Here is a 7,873-nt window from a genome sequence, read left to right as displayed (position 1 = left end):
GATTTGATTTGATTTGATATCAGCGTTATAGTCTTGAATCTCATCTCATCTCATATAGCTCCTGTACCCCAGGGTTTGAAGGAGTCTACAGTGTTGACCTATGAGGAGCAAACTGAACCCTTTAGTTGTACTTCAGATACCGGCTGTGCATCGGTAAAACTTGGGACAAATATACCGGCCGTCTTCTTGTTAAAGACCACACTTGTAGTTTGTGTTCTGGAGCACACTTACAGTTTGTGACCTCCAGTTTCCCCTAATGCTGTTTTTATGGGCCTGTTACTTTTTATTTATTATCCATCATCCTGGTTGAAACCTTGAATTTTAAACGCTGCCCTTTTTGCCTTTTCTTGCTGGCTTATCATATTTTCCCCCTAATGAAGAAAATGAGAAAATGCCAAGCGGAGTAATTTATTATAATTCATGATGAGCTTCTGTCTCTTCCTTAAAGTCTGGAGATGCCAGGTTGCACCGGGTACAGTGATTGATGGGATGCTTGTGACCTACAATAGAGAGAGCCACAATTAAAGCACACCTTATCTCCCAGCTGTGACTCTCAAAGATAAATGCTGATAGCGCCCTCCCCCTTGATGTTCAATCATGCTCTCCACGCCTCGGCCTCAGCAAGTGTCCTTAGAATGACTGATGTGCATTTGAATATTTCTGTCTCGCAGGTAAACATTAACATTCCGTTCACTTATTCTGTCACTCCTCCTGTTTTACACAGACATTCTCAGGGAAAACCAGAATCTAATTTAAGTGTGTTTATTTTCATGCTGTGTGCCAGTAGGACTAATGCACCGAACATCCTTTTAGTTTGGAATTATTCATCGCATGATATGGGAAATGGACAATGTTTTTCCTTTTTTCCTTTCTCTGCTCTTCCTGGTTTTAAACTTCTGTCCCAAATGTCATATTATTTACAATAAAAAAGCCCTCATAGTTACAATCACTCCTCTCCTACCTCACCTCTGCCCACATTGACTCAATATGTTCCTTGCTACACCGGAGCCAATAAAATACTGGATTTATTTCATGCCGACACCAAGGAGGCACATAACTCATGACCTCCCTCCCTCCCCTGGAAAGATCGGATCACAACCTGGTGCACTTCACGCCTGTGTACAAACCTCTCGTCCACAGCCAGCTGTCTCTCTCACCCGCACGGTCAAAAGATGGTCCATTGAGGCTGATGAGGCTTTGAAGGACTGTTTTGATACAAAAGTGCTTTGTGATGCTCATGGGGAGAACACCCCCCCCCACGACCCTGCACCCCCCTGTCCTGTAGTGAAGTCCCATATTAACACATTAAAACATACTAAACACAGTGACCAACTATAAGTGACAACAGCTGTGGACACTGTCTCGGATGCAACAAGCAATAACAAACTTCAGAAATGAAACAGAGGAATAAACCATCAACAAAGCATATAAACTCCACAGTGGCTGCAGCCACAAACACACATTCAAGCTCAGAGAGATGCTCATTCCTTACACAAAGCACACACTCAATGCTATGTTGCTAGGCAACGCAGTGGTTGTTGACGTGTTGATGCTCCCTTCTGTAATTGTTGTACTCACCTGTTTGAACGTCATTCTGTGAGCACTGTGCACCGATTACCCTCCACAGTCTGAACTCGATTCAACCAGTCCTCTCAGCCCGTCTGTCCCACTATAACCAGTCCTCTCAGCCCGCCTGTCCCACTATAACCAGTCCTCTCAGTCCGTCTGTCCCACTATAACCAGTCCATTCACCCTCAAAGTTTTCAGACATTGTGAGCTAAAAGAAGTTCGTCAGAAACACAAACACAACACTGACGGTAAAAGTTCCTCAGCAATGCAGCAAAGGTCTAAATTGACGCTGGAGGAGCTATTTAGCATTTTGCCAAACCCCACATGCACCTGTTGGTCCCAAAACATATTGGGCGTGTTTGATTTTGGTCACTAAGCGTGCTCGCCAGGTGGTACATTAAATCAGTGAATGATTAAAATAGATGCAACCTTTTTTTTTAAACTATGCTGAGGTAAAAACCTCAAAATCAACCCTCAACTATTTTGTGAAAGTTTTGTCACAAATGTATACAGTTACATGTCCATGCATATTTTAAGCTGGGTATACAGACATCCTTGGGCTTTCTTGTAGGTATACTATACTATATCTACTACAGATGTATATCATCTTCTGTGTGGAGGACATACAGAGCTGAAGAATGTGTAGAGGGAGCTGAGGAGGACGATCATGCAGGTAAAAACTGCTACAGGTGAACGATGGAGGATCAGTTGCAGCAGAGCAGTCTAGTGGGGTCTCAAAACCATCTCTGGTTACCTGCAAACTTACTCACAGCCTGTGGGCGCCCAAAAGAGGGTGAATGATCTATACCTTCTCTTCAGTGGACATCAACACCACATCCACAATCATACGCCTCATCACATATGGGGACAATGGTGAGTACAGAGAGCTGACCCAGGGCTTTGTGGATTTGTGCAAGTGGAGCAGATCAATGCTCTCTCCTTCTGTACCAGGTACAATCATGAAGTACTGGCTGTTTACCTGAATAACCGGGACTGGACTGACAATACAAATGCACTATATAAAAAAAGGCCTGGGCAGACTCTACCTGCTGAGGAGACTCAGGTCTTGCAGAGTGCAGAGGGCATGCCCGAGGACCTTTTTTGACTCCATTGTGACATAGAACATCTTCTATGGACGGGTGTGATGTGGCAGCAGCATCTCCACTGCTGACAGGAAGAGACTTGACAGACTGGTTAAGAAGGCCACCTCTGTCCTGGGATGCCCGCTCACACCAGTGGAGGTGCTGGGAGAAAAGAGAATGATGGCTAGCTATAGTGTTGTCAAAAATATCAGTTTTTCAATACATACTGATTCTGAATGTTTGTACTAGTTTCATAACTCATTTTCTGCAGTGTCAACACACAGGGACCAGCTGTGCTTTTTCACTCTGTCACATAAGGGTTATAAATCATTAGTACACTGCGAGACTTACAGCCCACCGGGCCTTAACATCAAGGAGAAAGTTGTTTGGGTGTTTTTTTAAATATGATTTTTAAACTAAAATGTGTTCTACAAGTAGCAAACTGCTTTCAGGAATAACTCCAAAGGTTGTGTGTTATATTATTTAGTGTGTGGTTGAGAGAGAGAGAGAGAGAGAGAGAGAGAGAGAGAGAGAGAGAGAGAGAGAGAGAGGTGACGCAGACTATGACGGCTATAGAAACGTTATAGAAGTGAACATAGCAGTGCAGTGTGTGTACAGTTTAGGCTGTTTTTCGGTGAGTAAATGCTACAGCTCCTCAAGACCCAAGTTGTGTTTTGCATCTGACCTGCTGATTTAAGTGATTTGAGTTAGCTCATGGATTTGCAAAAAAGGAAAATCTGGATACAGTGTCAGAGGTGAAGCCTTGTTCATTCCTGTGAAAGCTGTTCAGTTGAGCCTCTCACTCTTAGTTTAGTCCTCTGCTAACTTGAATAGGAACAAAACAATTTAATGGCACAGCTCTTCTAGACTTTTCAGAGGTTAACAGAGTGTATGGCTCAAATTCTGATAATATAAGACGTCATTTTACAGGGGGTGTGTGGCCCCAAAAAAATATTCCAGCATTTTGACAATCTAAGGTGTGCATCACGTGATTCTGTAATTACATTGTTTGGCCTCTCTTTCAAACTGGCTTCAGAGCCAGGCGCTGTCGCTGGGGCCTTGGGTTCGCTGTGGAGTCAGTGACAAATTCGACCGCTATTCTCATTTGAGTAACAGGCCACTTCTTCGACCAACACTGACCCCCAATGTTGACGTTATAGCCTTAAATCTAAAATTTTATGCCCTCAATATTGTGTCAGTTTTCCCCCGTAGTGTTGAATATCAATATTTTCTGGGTGTTGCATAAAAGTTATAAAGTCTAGTATTGTGACAACACTACTGCGATATCGTCCCTGAGGGAGACCATGTCCCCCTCTGAAACAGGACACACCACTGCTTCACCCGTGGTGTGTGAGGGAGAGATACTGCAAGTCCTTGTTTCCTTAAATCGTTAATCTGTTTACTTATTTATACATTTTGCATTTTTACTGAAGCTTCTTGCTGTTGTGCTGCCCCCCTTGCTGCTGTAACACTGCAAATTTCCCCACGCTGGGATTAATAAAGGATTATCATATTTTATCTGTTATTTTAGCATATTTATTTTTCTTCTCCTTGGGGACTTCAACCATTGTCTGCCTTTAATTCTGGTCTTGGTCTCATCCTCCAAATCCTTCCGATCTTTATCACTAAATGTAACAGGGGCATACATGTGTTGATGCTCTGTCTGATGACATAATTCAGACATGCGTTTGGATTGGTTATTTGGAGTTTGAAGGAGAAAACACAGCCGTGCAGTGTGTCTGATTGGAAACCACTCGAAGAGGAAACTGTCAATGACGATAACCTATTCACAGTGTAGATAATACTGCTGTGTCTATCAGTGGGGGGTGCCATACGATCCTAAGATCATAGCTTTCATCCGTTTCATGCTGAGCACTGTTAAATTATGCACATACTGTAAACATTTGATCAACACCCCCCTTTTCATTCCCCATTCCTTTTTGTTTCTCCCGCGGCTTATCATCTATTTTTGACTGTCATCACACTAAGTAAGATGTTTCTTTATGTGCAGCAACATGTACATTCACTCAGTGGATGTCATCCTGATCTCTCCTCTGAAGCAAAAACAAACACACACCTGGCTATTAACATTTCGGGTGCACTGATGTTGAGGAAATGAAATTTTGACCGTTTCTGAATTTGGGTTTTAACACTGTTAATAAAGGTGCTGTCAGCGAGGCACACAGAGCAGCTGTCACTGACCTTTCAGCAGTACAAACTACCACATTATCTTCCAGCTGAGAAGATGGATTACAACAAATGGAAACAATGAATAGAAGCTCATTTTTTAAAGATTTATTGCAGTTTTCACCTTCAGCTTTGTTTTTCCTTTCCATGCACGTTTTGATTATAACAAATGTGGATGCCTGGGCCCTGAACCTTGTCATTTGGCATCCATTTATTTCCTTTGAGGGAAGCAGCAAGCCCACTGACATTCAATCACATTATTTTGGCACAGTGATTCTCTGCTTCCACCTGTGACCTGAACCACACATAACACAGTGCATGACGTGTGCTGTGTAAATCAAACCACCAGGACACATATACACCGATTCCTAACTGAATCTCATGGTGAGACCCTGACCAGCAACGGAGACGATCTCATGCACAAACAAAGCAGGCAGCAGACCACCCAGGGCTGCTCTTTTACCCCCTTTCATAATTTTTTTAACTCACTTCCTCCCAAGCCACCTGCAAGGTGATGCGACACCACTTGGATGCAGCTGCTGACCTGTTATTGCGGGAGTGTGATAGAGAGCAAGCTTAGAGCAGCCATAGCAGGCCTTTGTAATGGCATGATGGCCTGCAGGTAAGTGATTTAGAGAAAATCAGGTTGATGCTCTCCAAACCCTCTGCCGGAGATGCACGGGCCAAGGCCAAGAAGTTGTAAATTTTCTCAAAGTGTCAGCTTTTTCCACATCGCTTACCTTAAGCCTGGCTGGAATTAAATTCTCACACATTTTTTAGAGCTGAAATTGGTCGTTGCTTATGCATCTTTTCCCTCAAGGACCTCTAAAAAAAAATTGTCTGAGGGTGCCGTTTGGAGGCTTGTCCCACTGTATTTGCCATGGCACCTGAGCCATAGACTCAGTAAAGAGAAATTTCTGAATCCTTCACCCAATTTAGAAGGAATTGGCCATGCTGCACAGGGCTGATTTGACATGGTCTGTGCACAAAGAGGGAGCATATCTGATGCGTTCAGGCTCACTGCAACTGGACACCTAGCCTAGGTATATAAACAGGTACCACTGCACACTCTGCTGACTCCCAGGTCAGTGGAAATTCCTCACATGCTGTCCACATCCCGTACAATCTTTTAGCCAATTTGCCTTGTACCATTACTCAGATCCCATTTAACTTTGTGTAATGTGGGAACATTTAAATGACAGACAATGACCTTGTAGAAACTCACACAAAGATAATTGGTACAGTGACTGATGAAGACTGTTTGTTCAAAGCTTGTAGTTATTATATCTAACATGAACTGTCAACGAAACTCCTGGAAGTAAAAGAGAAGATACAGGTGTAGGGAAATGGACACTTCATTAATATGAGTGTAAGGCTGTAGGCCTCTCATTGAAAAGGATGTCCTTGTACTGTAATCTTGACAGAATTTCAAGCTAAATCGAATTATGCAAGACACACTGTATGAGGTAGGCACTGAATTACAATGAAGAAGTTCAAAAGCTTAAGAAAAAATAAAGGACAATAGGAAAAAAAGCCTCAATTGCACCATTTTCTGTGCATGGCTCCCCTGTCTCCCATTATATCAGATTTGAAAAGAGAAAATAGCCATGGTTTCTTACTGAAAGAGACCATACAGATAGCGAGGGTTAAGAGTGGAGCTGAGATTTAGCTGCTCTGTGGGTTGTCAGTGCTCATCATATTTTGACGTGTGCCCTTCAAGCATTAGAGCTGCGCCAACACTGGCCCTGACATGAAGGCCCGTGATCTCAGACTCTATATCCTGTTAACACGAATCGGACGGGAACAGATGACATCTTGGTCATAATATTGACTGAAGAAGATTGACAGTCTGGGTAGTCTGTGGTGTCATACATGATCAGAATATCCAAAGGAACCACACAACTGGCTGTGCATGTTTAAACCCACTTTCTACAATTTATACGACTGCCAATCACTTATTAGACTTAGCCATTCAATATTAATTGACTGCCTAAATACATTATACCCGCTGAGTTAATCAGGGGGTCATGTGAAAGTGTGTAAAACTCTATGCACATGGAAAAAGTAAAAATACTTGAAATCAAGGAGCTCTAAGTCATAATATATAATAACTCCTTACCCCTGTCCATATTGAAACCAAGGTTGTGTCCCAAATAGCGTTAAATTCCTGACAGTTGATGTAAAGAATGTCAGTCACTTAAAGAACGTCACATGTGCAGTATTTTCCCACTAAAACCACTTTGATTAAACAAAAAACTGTCTGTCTGGGCTGTTTCCTCCAGTTTTTTTACAGAGCTAAGCTAACAGGTTTCTCATAGTGATGAACCTCACTCTCATTGCTCTGATAGAAGTATTTTCCAACACATCCTCATTACAGAAAAGTGAGTTGATTTTCAGCGGCTACCGAAACTGTTGCAGTGTACTTGCAACATGTGTACTGGACCTTCATCATACACTTGTAGTTTAGTTATGTTTTAGGCAACAAAAATACTTGACGTGTCGTAACTTAACTACGTTAGTAAGTTAAAAGAACTCACCGTTGACTTACGTCGGCTGTCTCCTGGTAGCCTGCTGTCTGCCTCGCAGCAGCTCATCTTCTCTCCTCTGTGATGATTGTCTGCAGGTGTGGCAGAGTCAGGGAGGAGTCACCAGCTGCACCTCATCTTCATAATCAAGACTTCTTCAAATACTCAGCTCAACCCTCTCCAACCTGCCAGTCTGTCGCTGCTACTTCAGTCACGTTCAAGCCATTCAGTGTTTTCTTTTCCTGGTGTTTTTGCTTGCAAGTAACCTTGTTTTTCCATCCCTGCATTAATCCCTTTCTGAGTAAGACAGGCTGTTATTTTCGGCCACAGAATGGAGCTGTTTTCAGTGAAAAAGCTTTAAAACCCCTCTGTGCTCTTCCTGCTCAGAACCAACCAGCAGGCAGGCACAGTAAAAACTAGCTGGTGAACATAATGGAGCATTTAGCAGCTAAAGGGACAGATATTTCTGTCAAGAGTTGGTAGAAACCAAACACAGAGTTAAGAATGAAT

At 42.7% G+C, this 7,873-nt stretch overlaps 1 long non-coding RNA gene across 1 annotated transcript; it reads right to left on the bottom strand.

Moving 5' to 3' along the window:
* Nucleotides 1-392: 392 nt before the first annotated feature.
* On the bottom strand, nucleotides 393-7,446 carry LOC311259458. The gene is made up of 3 exons (XR_014622865.1): nucleotides 7,376-7,446; nucleotides 2,616-2,813; nucleotides 393-500 (listed from the first exon to the last, which is right to left on the bottom strand). It is a non-coding gene; the product is annotated as an uncharacterized lncRNA (long non-coding RNA).
* Nucleotides 7,447-7,873: the final 427 nt, after the last annotated feature.

This window comes from Pagrus pagrus (assembly GCF_965226575.1).
Source record: "Pagrus pagrus genome assembly, chromosome: 7".
NCBI lineage: Eukaryota > Metazoa > Chordata > Actinopteri > Spariformes > Sparidae > Pagrus > Pagrus pagrus.
Note: the sequence above shows the minus strand (reverse complement) of the source record. Positions and strands in the feature narration are given on the sequence as shown.